The sequence below is a fragment of the Bos javanicus genome, chromosome 21, assembly GCF_032452875.1.
Source record: "Bos javanicus breed banteng chromosome 21, ARS-OSU_banteng_1.0, whole genome shotgun sequence".
In the NCBI taxonomy this organism is placed as follows: Eukaryota; Metazoa; Chordata; class Mammalia; order Artiodactyla; family Bovidae; genus Bos; species Bos javanicus.
Window position 1 is genome coordinate 18,816,217 of NC_083888.1, and position 15,144 is coordinate 18,831,360.

The window sequence follows — 15,144 nt, forward strand, 5'->3', positions numbered from 1 at the left end:
CTCATCCTTCATTCATTCTTAATCTCTGAGAACAGCCAGATCTCGAAGAGGGGGCAGGACAAATTGTCCAGTGCAGATACCCTGCTCTTGGCCAGCAGGGGTACAGAGCATCTGGGGTGTCTTGTCTGCTTGGCGAGAATGTCCTGGTTGACAAGGAAGAGTGGCTGTCACATCACCGTGATTCCTAGCCTCCAGCCACTGGGTCCTAGAAATATCGTGACCTGCCAATCAGGGGATAATCCCTCCCATCTCTTACAGCTAGCATCTTAGAAAGGAGGAGACTTACCAGTGGATGCCATGCTGATCAACAAGAGGCAGGAGCGGGCAGAGTTTTTTGAACAGTAAATAAACCTTCAGTTTATTCATTCGCTCAGTCGTGTCTGACCCTTTGCACAGAAACCTTTTAATGCTGAGCAGGCACCCTCTGGTACCAGGGGTGTGGAGAAGACAGGAATATTCCTAAGCTCTGGATGTGGACGCCCATGGGTCAGGCCAGAGTAGGGGGCTGCCTTCCAGAGCACAGTGATCCAAACTTCCCGACATCTAGAGAAACCAAACATGTCTCATCCCAAAGGGCATATACCAGCTGTGTGAGCACCTGAGATTTCTCCTTGATTATGTGTTTGTAAGGTGTCCCCAAAGCCAACTTCTCTGCCACAGAGAAAAGGAGGGAGGAGAGAGGACAATCAAGAGACACACAGACAAAATGCTGAGGGGGGATCATCACCCCCTGCCCCAGTGCCACCCCTGCTGGGCTGCTGCCCACATGTCTGCCCCCTTCCCAACCCAGCCATCTCCCCTTTCCCAGTGAACACCCACCTCCAAGTCAGCCACCACATTACTGGGATGCAAGCCAGACCCCAGACGTTTCGGATTTACCCACCATGCCCCTCTCCTAAGATGTCAGCCTCAATCCAAGAACTGTGCTGCAGAACTTTCTAGTTTGAACAGAAATGGGACCCACCACTGTTACTCTGAGCCAGGAAGGGAACTGTGGTTCTGGGTGGTGACTGGGTGGGGAAGGGGGGAGCCCAGGAGGAAACAAAGCGAAAACTAGATCCCCGGAGAGTTTGCTGTTCCAAAGAGTTACTGGAGCTGGCAGGCTTGGACTTGGGTCAAAGAAAGTCCTGTTTCCTGGGTGGCCTACACTCAAGATGCGAGATGAAAAGGCATGGTTGGAGGCTGAGAAGATTTAATGGTATCCAGAAGGCTCAGCGCCAAGGAGGGAATTTCAACCATACACGGAGAGCGAAAGCCCACCCACTGGGCCTCCCTGGGGGTCCAGTGGCTGAGACTCCACGCTCCCGATGCAGCGAGCCCTGGTTCGATCCCTGGTGAGGGAACTAGATTCCACGTGCCACAACTAAAGATCCCATGTGTTGTAACTAAGACTTGGCACAGCCAAATAAATAAACAATTTTTTTAAAGCCCTCCCATGAGGAGGGATGGTCAAGCGCCAAGGTGGTGTAAAGGGGCAGGAAAATCCAACCACAGGAGGACCCAGCTAACCCTGACTGAAGTCCCAAGATCTTGGGCACAGGCCCACCAAGCCCTAGAGCTACCTGCCAGGGTCAGAGCCTCTCACTCCCGTCCATTAAAGAAGATTCCCTGGGAACTTCCCTGGTGGTCCAGTAGCTGAGACTCCGTGCTCTGAATGCAGGGGGCCCAGGTTCAATCCCTGGTTGGGGAACTAGATCCTGGGTGCAGTCAAATAAATAAATGAAATATTGTTTTTACAAAAAGAAGATTGCCTGAAGGATACCTAGTTCCTCCTCTCCAGCCCTGGTTGGAGTGTCTGGAAGGGCTTTAGGGATCAGTGATGCTACCCAGGTGATTGTCCACTTATTCTTCTTACCCTGAATGATAGATTCATAGAGTCTCTGGACTTCCCTGGTGGCTCAGTGGTAAAGAATCCACCTGCGATGCAGAAGACGTGGGTTCGATCCCTGGGTGGGGAAAATCCCCTGGAAAAGAGGATGGCAACCCACTCAGTATTCTTGCCTGAAGAATTCCACGAACAGAGGAGCCAGCCTGGCAGGCCACAGACCATGGGGTTGCAAAAGAGTCAGATATGACTTAGCCACTAAACACCAACAACACTAAACAGCAACTCAAAAGGTTATCATGAGGTCATGCAGTGAAGCCCTTTGAGCAGTACTTGACACACAATAAGTACTTGGTGAGTGTTAACTTCATTTTCCCACTTTTGAGCTTCCCAGGGGGCTTTGCTGCCCTGCCCAGGAAGCCCGCACCAGCTGTCCAACTCTCAGCCACAAACCCTGCCCCCATAAAGCTCACCCTGTATGTGTGCAGAGCAGTGACCCCAGCAAGTTCCTGGATTGTGTTGGGCTGATGGGCTCAGCCGTTGCTCATGGATGCTTCCAGCCACATGTCTAGACCCCAGAGTCATGAATGGTGAGGGTCTGACTCCCAGGTCCCTGCAGAAAAAGGTATGGGCCAAGCTGATGTATGTCTCCTTTGAGAAAGAACCCTCTGATCCTCCCTGGTTCCTTGCCAGCTTGCTGCTCCTGCAGGAGTGGGTCAAGGTGGGAGAGGGGTTGCTGGCTTTGGTCTGCCCTTAGCAGGGTAAGCCCTGCTCACCACTGGCTGTGAACACCTGGACGGGGCTGGGAACTCACTGTGGCCTAGGTCCAGGCACATGGAAGTTCCCAGGGCAGGGTCACTGTGCATCCTTCAGAGGACAGAGTCCAGAGCAGACAGAATGATTCGAGAATAAAATCAAGGTGTCAGGAATCAGCAAACATCTAGGGAGCCAGACAGGTGAGCTCCTGAAAAGTGATAGCAAGAGGCTTCAGGCAGCATCTCTGGCAGGGAGGACCACCCACCCGCACACCCAGGACACACCCACACACCCGCCCTTCACCATAGACACAGCCCTCATGTGCCTTCCCAGATAAGCTCTCCACGGTAACTTACATCACACCCCATTCTGCACAATACCCAGCCATTTACCTCTTTACTGACCAGAGGGCAGCCAGGGGCCATGACCTTCACTTGGCAGAGGAGTGAGCTGAAATTGACATGGTGGGGCAAAGATCTATCTGGCACCTTTCTGATTCTCAAGGGAGTTTTCTTCCTGTTATCAGCTTTTAAAATGTAAGTTCCTTGAAGACAAGAACCTTGCCTGCTTTATTTTCTGACTTGCCTGCCCCTGAAACGATACTGAAAATGTAATAGATGCTCTGTGCATATTTATTAAAGTGCTAGTGGTAAAGAACCCACCTGTCCGTAAGGAGATATGAGACGTGGGTTCGATCCCTGGATTGGAAAGATCCCCTGGAGGAGGGCACAGCAACCCACTCCAGTATCCTGGATACCATGTCCAGTATCCAGTATCTCCCACTCCAGTCTGGAGAATCCCATGGACAGAGGAGCCTGGTGGGCAACAGTCCATGGGGTCGCAAAGAGTCAGACACGACTGAAGCAAATTAGCATGCATTCATGCACTGCACTTTCAAACCAGTCACCACATTGTAAATGAGGGTTCCATGTCTGTTTCCCCGGGACCATCAGCACTGAGAAAACCAGAATCTACCTCTAGGCCAGCTCAGGACTGGACACCACACATGCGGAGGTGATTTAATGAACCATTTTGCTGCCCCAAACCACACGTGTGTCCTTAAGAGAAGTTTGGGGTGACCACCTCCTCCACACCCAGAGTTACACTTGTGGCTACAGACATGTCTCCAGTGGGACAAATAGCAGAAAGACGAGCAGCTCCTGTTCTCAGCTCTAAAGTTAGGAGAACGTCGGCAAGAGCAGCTTCCAGGGCAATGCCAGACATCCTGGGCCCTAGGCAGGCCCCCCTCACCCAGGCCCAGCAGCCCCATTGCTGTGGCTTCCATGCTGCAGAAAACCAAACCCTCCTCCCCAGCTCCAGGGCCCCACTCCATCCCATCATCCTCCTGAGCCAAGCCAGCCCACTCTTGTTCGGTGCCTGGGCCGCTGCTATGCCTTCAACACCTCCCACAGTGCCCTTTCCTCCACCTGCTTCTCACCAAAGCAGCCTATGTCACACCTTCCCCTGCCCTGGCTCAGGCTCACAGAACATCAGCTATCAGACCCAGCTCTGCACTAATTCGTTCATTTAGTATCAAAAGCCTATTGGGCTGTTTTCCCCTTGGGCATGTTACTTAACCTCTCTGATCCTCCACATCCTCCTCTGCAACATAGGGGCCCAACGATCCCAAGGATCAAATCAAATGTTATACATGAAAATGTCTCGTGAACACTGTTGTCATTGTTCAGTCGCTCAGTCATGTCTGACTCTTTGCAACCCCATGGACTGCAGCACACCAGGCTTCCCTGTCCTTCACCATCTCCTGGAGCTTGCTCAGACTCATGTCCATTGAGTCAGTGATGCCATCCAACCATCTCATTCTCTATTGTCCCCTTCTTCTCCTGCCTTCAATCTTTCCTAGCATCAAGGTCTTTTCCAATGAGTCGGCTCTTCGTATCAGGTGGCCAAAGTATTGGAGCTTCAGCTTCAGCATCAGTCCTTCCAGTGAATATTGAGAGTTGATTTCCTTTAGGATTGACTGGTTTGATCTCCCTGAACACCACACAAATGACAGACATGGGTTCCTACTAAGTAGGCAGTAGACCCCAGGACCTTTGCATACTCTATCAGTATTTCATACCCAACCTGCCTGCAATTACCAAACAGCTGATCTCATAGAGGGAAATGCAAGGCAACAGCCTCCATCCACACCATATATTACATCCCCTTTTCAAAGGAAGCAGCTAAAGCTTGAGCATCAGCCCCAGGCAAATGTGGTTCAGACCTCGGCTCCAGCCCCTGCTAGCTGGAGACCTGGGCATATTATGTCACCTTGCTGAGCCTCATGCTCTTCACCTAAAAAATGTGCTCTTGGACATTGTTCATGGATATTGCCCCCCAAGACCTGTTTTCCGGAATGCAGTCATAAAATGTGCTGAAGGCACCTAGCCGAGGGGCTTGGCATACAGTAGCTGTCCTTTCCCTTCTTTTTCTTTCTATTCTTCCTCAGGTCGAGGGGGGCGGGGCACCTGGTCCAACATTCACCAGATGGTTCAGACCTCATATTAGGGTGCTCACAAATTCTGCCCTGCCTGTTAGCTAGGAACCATCTGGGCTTCTATTTCTTTAAGCCGCACAGATGTCCAGCACCTCAGAGGACTGAAGAAGTGACTCTCTGAAGTCCTCAGGCCCAGAGAAGAAGAAGAATCCCAGCACACCTGGGATTCCAAGCAAGAAACCACCGACCGGGCTCCGATGTCCTCTGGTGCTGGCAGTGGCCGGGGACAGTGCGTGTGCACCCACTTAAGTGGGTATCAAGAGCAAGTAGAAAACCAAAAAAAAAAAGTCTTATTTGCTGAGACACCAGTGTGGGACTTTGGGGGGAACGTTATGTTGTTGGGGGGGGTGTTGCTGGGGAGCCATGCCTCCCGTTGGAACTAAGAGACAGCTCCCTCCCACGGGCTTTCTGCCTCGTCCTCCACCCCCTCCCCAGCCCACAGCACCAGCTGCACTGCCTGGGAACCGAGGAAAGAAAAGCCCAGCCCGGGGAGTTCCGGGATGGGGGTGGGACACGCAGTGACGATGCGGCAGTGGGGAGGTGCCAGCGCCAGGGTATAACCCCCAGAGCTATGGGGCGAGGGTGCAGTGTTTGGGAGGGGGTCCCAGAGACGTGCCAGAGCCAGAGCTATGGGGTGAGGGTGTGGTGTAGGGAAGAGAGTCTCAGAAACCTGGCCAGGAGGCAGATCTGGGAGACACCATGAGTTCATCCAACCGGTAGAAGCTGGATGAACCTCTAAAGGGGGGGAACGTTTGGTCTTTCCCTTCGGTGCCCTCTTCCTGGTGTCAAGCTCTATAACCATCGTCAGGACTCCAAGAAAAAGTGTCCTGGAGCACAGCCCTCTAGATAGACAGCTGTGACCTCTTTCCAGTGTGCCTGAGGCTGTAGTTGGTTGAGGGCTTCTCTGGTAACTCAGATGGTAAAGAAACTTCCTGCCATGCAGGAGACCTGGGTTCGATCTCCAGGTCAGGAAGATCCCCTGGAGAAGGGAGTGGTTACCCAGTCCAGTATTCTTGCCTGGAGAATTCCTTAGACAGAGCAGTCCATGGGGTGGCAAAGAGTTGGACATGACTAACACTTTCACTTTGGATGCCCTCTTCCTGGTGTCGAGTTCTAGAACCATCCTCAGGACTCCAAGAAAGAGCACCCAGAGCCCAGTTTTGTAGATGGTAGGCCGTGACCCCTTCCCAGTGTGTCTGAGGCTGTGGTTCCTCAACACAGGGACAGCTCTGCCATCTGCTCGCCCAAGGCTGGGCAGCCTTCCCCAGCACGCTGGTCTGAAGGATCCAGCCTCTTCCTGAAGAGTTAATGATTGTGCTAGGCTCCGTGCCCCAGTGTGTTGAGACTGTAGCAGGTCCAGATAGATGTAGCTTCACCCTGGACCACAGCAGGCCACTTCCTACGGTCCTGGGATTCTGGGGGTGAAGACGAGCAAAATGATGCTGCCCATAAAGATAGTGACAGCTGCAACCACAGTATAATGGCTTCTGTGTGTAACATTTTTCTATGCCTTTAACAGACATGATTTCACTGAATCCTCACAGGCCTCATTTTACAGATGAGGAAACCGAGCCAGAGAGGTTACATCCCTTGTCCAGAGTCACCCAGCTGGTATGTGGTATGAGTTCAATTTGGTTTAGGTTTTGATATTTATTTATGTGGCTGCTCCAGGTCTTAGTTGTGACGTGCGGGGTCTTTAGCTGCTGCGTGCAAACTCTTAGTTGCAGAGTGTGGGATCTAGTTCCCTGACCAGGGATGGAACCCAGGTCCCCTGCATTGGGAGTGTGGAGTCTTTTAGTCGCTGGACTACCGGGGAAGTCCCCGAGCCCAGTTTAAAACTCTAAACACACACCCACTGCATCAAACTACCTCTAATGTTAAACCGGTCCTTAGTGAGGTGGTAAGGAGAGAGGAGGCTGCCCCTCTGCAGGGGAGAGGGACCACCTGCCCTTTTGCACCCTGACAGCCCTCTCCTGTCACTTGTCTCCTAGTAACAAGGAAAAGGAGACGGGGCGGCAGAAGATGAGATGGTTAGATAGCATCAGCGACTCAATGGAGATGAATCTGAGCAAACTCCAGGAGACAGTGAAGGACAGGTAGGCCTGGTGTGCTGCAGTCCATGGACAGGGTCGCAAAGAGTAGGACATGACTTAGCGACTAAACAAGTAGCAGGACTCTGGGCTGCGTCAGGGCCCAGGCAGGCTTAGACAGGGGATGATCAGTCTGCATCCCGCCTTGTGGGTGAGTTCACCTAATACGCAACTAACCCCTTCCCTGGAGGAGACAGCCATCCCAGCTTCCTCCTGGCGAAGGGTATGAATTCTAGAGGTGGACCCTTGGCACAGTGGCCTCATTGAATGTCCTACCCAAGCGTCTGTAATAAACAAATCAATAATTAAGAGAGGATGCACATTAGCCTTTGAACAAGTTCCAGGGAGAGTTTATTTTTGATCTTCCACGAGGTGAGCAAGTGTGTGCTCGAAGCCTGGGGGAGGCTGTGAGCTGCAGCAATGGGTGGGGCGGGGGGGGGCGGGAGAGGCGGGCAGGAGTGGATGCACAGCCTGAGGCCTGAGCCGCCAGCCCCTGGGGGCACCTGTGGGCGCCCGGCTGTGCAGGTGAGCACGGGGGAGCCGCGTGGCGGGTGGGCGAGCATTTAGACTGTGCTGGGCGTGCACATACGTGTGCAGCAGGGAGGAAGGCGGGGGCCGAGGGTGGGTGGGTGCTAAAGGCAGTTGCTGGGTGGGGGGCAAATGATGCTGCTTAATCAGGGGTGTCCAGGGGAATCTTCACCCCCTTGTGCCAGATGGGGTTAGATGCCGAGCTTTTCATCTGCTAGCTCTCAGAGAGGAAGATAGTGGCACAGAACATTTTAAGTATCAACCCTCCTTCCTGACTCCCACTTTTCTCTCTCCCGTCACTCTCTGCTGCCTGAGGAAGCCGGTTCACTTTCCCTTCAACTTCTAAGTCTGCCGGAAGTTTCCATTCCTGGGACTCTTGGGAGAAGAAAGAAAATATTTAGTCGTCTTCTGTAAGGTCAGTTTATCATGAACCCCACCTCCTTCTGCACACACACCCAAAATAACCACCATAGGAATAAATTAGACACTATCATTAGAGAATGCTAACGTCTGAAACAAAATCTTACATTAACCAGCCTGGTGTTTCTCCAACCAGAACCTCCAAGCCCAGAGGCGAACAAACCCACCACTGTGGGGAACGATGGGACAGAAGAGGTGGGAGAAGGGCTGTAACAGGCCGGAAACGTATTTTAAAAATTGAGTGTGTCATTCTACTGCCTAATACTTCTGTGTATGTGTGTGTGAGGGTGTGTGAAGTGATGTTTTTAAATCTCTCCATGGAGTAAAATGAGTGATCCTGGTATGTGTATTGCTCTTGTGTCCTCAAAGACCTCTGGGGTTTTAACACAAAACTGTCAGTGGAAACTCACCACTCTCAGAAGCATATATTCAGCCCAAGCCTCTCCTCGCCCATCCTGTCATTTTATAGGTAGAAAAATTAGGCCCAAGGTAACTGAGTTATGTCCCTAAGGCCACACAGCTACTTAGGACCACAGCCAAAGGCTTCTATTCTAAGGCCTCTATCCTGCCATCCAAACAAAGAAGAAAACAACAACAAAAGCCAGATTCTAGGCTGCAGCTCTCAGAACCTCACGTGCCAAATACAGCTGGCCCCTCCTGGACCACATACCCCTCTCCCCAAATGGAAAGCTACCTTTTTAGCACAACAGCATTTTATGACAGATTTTTATGACATCATCTCTCTAAGCAGGTTTTTCCAAGAAACACAAAATTCTCCAACACCACCGCACCCAGGCCTTACAACAGTCTCCCAGAGTTCAGTGGAGTACAGCAATTTTTTGGTGTTTATTGGCTTCCTGTTTATCCAGCGGGGCTTCCCAGTGGTGCAGTGGTACAGAATCCTCCTGCTAATGCAGGAGATGAAGAAGATGTGGGTTCAATCCCTGGATCGGGAAGATCCCCTGGAGAAGGAAATGGCAACCCACTCCAGTATTCTTGCCTGGGAAATCCCATGGACAGAGGAGCCTGGAGGGCTACAGTCCATGGGGTAACAAAGAGTCAGACACAACTGAGCATGTTCAAATACATTGGGTTATTAATTCAGCCTCCTCTCCAAAATGGATTCACAGGTAAGTATGATGATCGTACAGATGGGGGTAACGTGGGAATGTGACTTTCCCAAGGTCACAGGATAGACTTGGGGCAGTGATTTGGACAGGATCTCAAGCATGTATTATACAGTTTAAAGGAGGTCAGGCTATACCCACTTGGCCTTGAAAATGATTGTTATCAGCTTCAGTGCAGGGGTAGCTGCCTGCACTAGCCTGAGCTACGACAATCAGGCTGGGCTGGGCTGGGCTGTGCTGGGCTGGGCAGGGGCTGGGGGTGGATAGCCAAAGATTCCGAGTACCTCCTGCTGAGCTCGGGCGTGCAGGCTTGAAAATCTTCTAAAAATACCAAGCACGTTTCATGCAGGGGGGCTGATTCAGCTGACCTTTCCTAAGGATGGACAATTTGCTGATTCCGTGCTGGGGGACAGTGAGCAGAAAGGCCGCCTGTTTCTCTCCAGCTGACTCTTGGGCTGCAATGGGGCATGATGGGAATATCCTTGCACTCCCAGCATCCCTCACTTCAGATCAGCAGTCTCCAACCTTTTTGGCATCAGTAACCAGTTTCATGGAAGGCAATTTTTCCACAGACTCAGGGGCAGGGGGGATGGTTTCAGGATGATCCAAGGTCATTTACATTTCTTATGCACTTTATTTCTAATCTCATGCTGCCACTGATCTGACAGGAGGCACCGGTCCAGGGCCCAGAGGTTGGGGACCCCTGCCTCAAACAGACTCACGGAGAATGTGAAAAAGAACCCTGGACCATCACAAGACTTGACTGAGAGCAAGCCGCGGGCCAGGCAAGTTAGTGGGAATGTCAGACTTGGTCTCTAGTCTCACACAACTCGGGGTTTGCCTGCCCAGCCAAGGGGGAGAGCAGACTGTCACCTGTGATGTGCAGCGGAGAGCAGGGGATGTGAAGAAGAGGGTAATGCTGAGTGTGGGGCGTCACTCTTTCCATTGTTTTTATTCATTTACCTGCTTGCTGGGCATGGTTCTGTGTACTGAGATCCTTTGCAGCTGCTTTGGGAATAAGATGCTGATCACCAAGTATGGTACTTGCCTGGTCTTTGTTTTCCTTATCTGTAAAATGGACAGGTTGAAACTGGAGGATTCCACAAACCCCTCCCAGTTGGGACAGTGAGCTAGCTGGGTCCTGGCAGAAGTCCACGGAGCTCCTGCCAAGTCCTGAGGTTCTGTGGTGTCCTTCTTTATCTTGGCTGACTCTCATGGAGCTGGCCTTGCTTCCGGCCCCCTCCTAGCCCCTAGAAGGAGAAGCAGAAGGGTCCCCTGCCCTTGTTGGGCTCTCTCCCCTCAAGGCTCCCAGTAGAAGACCCTGCCTCTCCCATTTCTGTCAGAGACCAACCCTGGCAAGCTGAGGGGTCTCTGCTTTGCAGCATGACATCCTGGGGCATGCTGGGAAAGACTGAAGGCAGAAGGACAAGGGGATGACAGAGGACAAGATGGTTGGATGGCATCACTGACTCGATGGACATGAGTTTGAGAAAGCTCCAGGAGTTGGTGAAAGACAGGGAAGCCTGGCATGCTGCAGTCCATGGGGTCGCAAAGAGTCAGACACGACTGAGTGACTAAACGGAACTGATTCTGGGGAGAAGGTTCTAGTCTCCACCCGTCTGCAGCTCCTGGTTTCTGATCCAGGACTGATGTGGGCCAGACAGGAGGGCACGTGTGGGAGTCACAGCTGGCTGGTCCTCACATGGCTCTGGGGCCCCCGTGGGGCCTGGCTCTGGCCTGAACTGACCCCCGCAGCCTTGGCCTGTGGTCCTCCCTGGCTGGTCCTCCTCAGACAGGCCTCGAGCCCCGCTATGAGAGGATGCCGTCAACTCCAGTACGGAGATGAATACTGACGTCCCCTGACTTATGCCCGTGTTATCCTGTGATAGAGGCAACTGAAAAAGCCATCAGCATCTTGGGAGGCCCAGGAAGGAGCCCCACACCCCACTGGCCCCACAGCCAGAGGGACCCACCCCCTGAAGGGCCAAGAACCAGCCTAAACTGGGAGAGACGGGAGGAGAGGGCACGCCACCAAGGCCAGCGGCACAGGCGCCAGCAGAGTGCCAACCACACAGGGACCTCCCTCTTGTTGGCTCAGCTCCACAAGTGAAGAAGCAGATGCTTGGAGAGGTTTACACTGAGGTCACACGGTGAGGACAGGCACGAGCTTGGGTCGCTCTGACCTCAAGGCCCTGCCTAAGTGGCTAGGGATGAGGGACCCAGTGGACAGAGGATGGGGCGGGAGCGAGGTCCCCACTGTCAGGATAAGGGGGAGGAAGTGAGGCCGAGGACCCAGCAGGGGAAGGCATGCAGAATTCCTGTCCACTCCAGGGCAGACCCTCTGCTGGGTGCCTCTAGAGGCGTGGATTCCATCTGCATCGGATGCAAAGACAGAACAGGAGAACAGGCAACTCCAACTCCCTGGGAGTGAACACAGCCCCGGGGGCCAGCGCCTCCCTAGGTACAGACAGACCAAGGCCTCTGGCTGCTGCGTGGTTGTGGGAGAGGGAGGGAAGGTTGAGGAGGAAGCTGGGCCAACTCCTCCTTATTAAAATGCAAAGCTCTCAAGGGGCAGAAGTGGCAGGGTGGCGGACCTCTTGTCAAAAGATGGCTTACTGTCCAGCTCTCTCCTGATTTAAAACCTTTCATGGACCTACAGGACTCTGGTCCAGGCTCCATCGCTCAGCAATCAGCTTTCCAGGATTCAGCCTTCCTCGCTTCTCGGCCTTCTGGTCACCAGACTGCCCCGGTCCCCGAGCCAAGCTCACTCCCTGCCTCATCCTCCCTACTCTCACTCACCTCTGTCTTTTGGCGCCTGGGGCCCCATGGCCACAGTCTATCAGAATCTTGCCTTGCTTTCAAAGCCCCGGACATCCGCCCTCCTTGACAAGCCTCCCCACGTTCCCCTACTAACCTCTTCGCCCCCTTGGATGTTGAGAGGGTGCCGGCTCAACATCTGTTGTGACCTCTCCTGTTCTGAGGCAGCCAGACATATTTCTGCCTCCTTCCAGGACTCTAGGTGCCTTGAAACCAGACCTATTGTATTTGTACAGAGCCCGGAGTCTGTGTCAATCTAATATGCATTGAATCAAACTAGAACATTAAACCAGAAAATAACAAGTCCTCTTGTTTCCTTCCCTCATCTTCCATCCCAACAGAATCTTCCTTGCGGTCCCAGGGACAAAACTTGCAAACTGAGCAGTGTGGTCTTTGGACAGAGTTTGAAGTTGAAAGCAGATGGGGGCTGAGTGCCCTACCCAACTAAGTGGGAGATTAGCATCTGTTTTTACGGAAGGGGCCTCAGCGACGTGGGGTCTCTTGGGCGTTGAGACGGGCTTCCCCTTCCTGCAGGACCTTGGGACAAACTGAAAGGAAGTAAAAGGATCTGAGAACAGAGCCAGCAACCACAATGACTTCCTGGCTCCAAGGATAGTCGGGTACTGAGCTCAAAGTCAACTTTGTCCATCCCGGAAGACTGAGTGTCAGCCAGAAGCTAGCCTGGACACCTAGGGGCCACACAGTCACCAGTGTTTACAGGGCAACAAAGCTGTACTGTCCTCCTGCAAGGTCGGCCTGAGCGGGTCACTCCTCCCCTCTCCCCAGCAGTGGACACCACAAGGCACTGGTTCCCAGGATGGAATGACCAGAGGGGGAGACTCAGGCTCATTTCCACATGCATTAGACATTCCAGGGCACAATGAACAGCTGGCAAATGAGAAAGGGAGGATGAGCCCATAGCACAAGAGGTGCTGCCCTGGGTCCCTAAGCTGTGCGGGGATTTAAGCAACTCCAAGGGCAGGAGGGAGAACCGGTCTTCAATGTCAGCCCTGAGGTGTCCTTTAAAGGATCGCTTGAAACTTCTCAGGTTTTCGCACTGAAAATCCTGCATCCCGGGAGCCCTCCTTCCAGGAAGACTAGGAAGGTGGGTCACCCTGACTCTAGGCCAGGACACAACAGTCTCTGGGCAGGGCCCTCATCTGGGAAGTATGGCAGGTGGAGGAGGTGGCTCCTAAGGATGGTCAGTGTAGAGGGGACCTGCCACCACCCATGCTGAGGCTCAGAGAGGTTGCCTTGACCAAGATCCCTGACTTGACTGGGATCACTGAGCTAGAATTTGAACCCCAGCTCCTTGCTGAGAAGTGGGCAAGGGTGAGCAACAGAAAGCTTCGTATCTGAGCTGTCCCTCTGGGACCCAGGAGGACGGAAGTTCTGCTGATGGCCCTTGTCCTCATCCAAGACGCAAGGGAATTCATCACAATTAGCAACTCCAGGCCCAGAAAATAGCTGGGGTGCTGCCACAGGACCACGGGGAGACACAGAGCTGTGAGGCCACTGACCTTTACAGCTGCTTCAGGTCGTGGCTAAGTGGCCCCAAGGCAGACCCTGGAGCAGAGGGATGGACAGAGACTTCCAGACTCTGTCCTGGAGCAGAGGGATGGACAGAGACTTCCTCAGTCTCTGTGACCCGGAGGGAAATTCAGGGCTTCAAACTCAACCCCACCCTGGGCTGGCAAACCTCCAGAGAACTCTGCCACTTCCACAGTCACGTCTGCTCAGCAGTCATCACAGGCCATGTAGACTGGCTCATCTGCAGCCTCGTGGCTCCCAGGCCTAGTTCCCCCCACGATAAAGAGCTTGGCTCCTTTGCTGGTTTCTCAAGTTTTGACTCTGTCCTGCTTGTTCCCCTCAGTGTCTGTTTCAGTGCGTCGCATCTTTTAAAAGGCAGCGCTGGCTCTTTGTGGGGACATACAACAACAGAGATTGGAAAGTAACAAAGGGAGAAGGAAAGGAGGAGAGGGCTTCAACACGAGCTGGCCTGAAACGGATCACACAGGAAGTTTCCTAGAGCTGAACAGAACATCCCGAGGGTGGCTGGGCAGAGCAGGTCAGAGCTCTGGTCTTCACTCTGAGCATTCGTTCCTGCTGCGCTTCCGTCCCACGGCTGTCTCAGCTCAATTGTTGTTGTTGTTCAGTCACTCAGTCATGTCCAACTCTCGGCAGCCCCATGAACCACAGCAGACCTGGCTTCCCTGTCCTTTACCATCTCTCAGAATTTGCTCAAACTCATGTCCATTGAGTCAGTGATGCCATCCAACCATCTCATCCTCTGTTGCCCCCTTCTCCTCCTGCCCTCAATTTTTCCCAACATCAGGGTCACTGCTAATGAGTTGGCTCTTCACATCAGGTGGCCAAAGTTATTGGAGTTTCAGCATCAGTCCTTCCAATGATCAATTAGAAGCACCAAAGTCTTTTCTTGCTGGCAGCTCAGAAGCCTTGCCTCCTGCATCCAGTTGGCTTTAGAGGCAGAACTTGACTTTCATCTTTGTTATTTCAACACCTCATTGCTCCATCCTTCTGTTCTTGTCTGTCCAGATCTTTGCAGATCCAGAAAAATCACCTCCCCTTCCCCCAGTTCATGTTGGCTACAAGTCCATCTGGCTTATTTTATCCAAGTCTTGGGATTGGATAAAATGCCAGCTCGTGTTGAAACCCTCACCTCCGTTCCTTCTCCTTTGTTAATTTCTGATCTCTATTGCTGTACATCCCCACAAAGAGCCAGAGCTGCCTTTTTAAAGATGCGATGCACTGAAACAGACACTTAGGGGAACAAGCAGGACAGAGTCAAAACTCAGAAACCAGTGAAGGAGCCCAGGCTCTTCAGGTGGAGAGAAGCAGGCCCGGGAGCCACGAGTCCATGGGATTCTCCAGGCAAGAATACTGGAGAGAATTGTTGTGCCCTTTTCCAGGGGATCTTCCCAACACAGGGCTCAAACCCATGTCTCTTATGTCTCCTGCACTGGCAGGCAGGTTCTTTACCGCTAGCACACTTGGGGAGCTCCCCAATGCTCAGGCTTCCTGCCGTTCCTCTTTCTAAGGATGTGGGGAGGTTTCTTTGTAGAC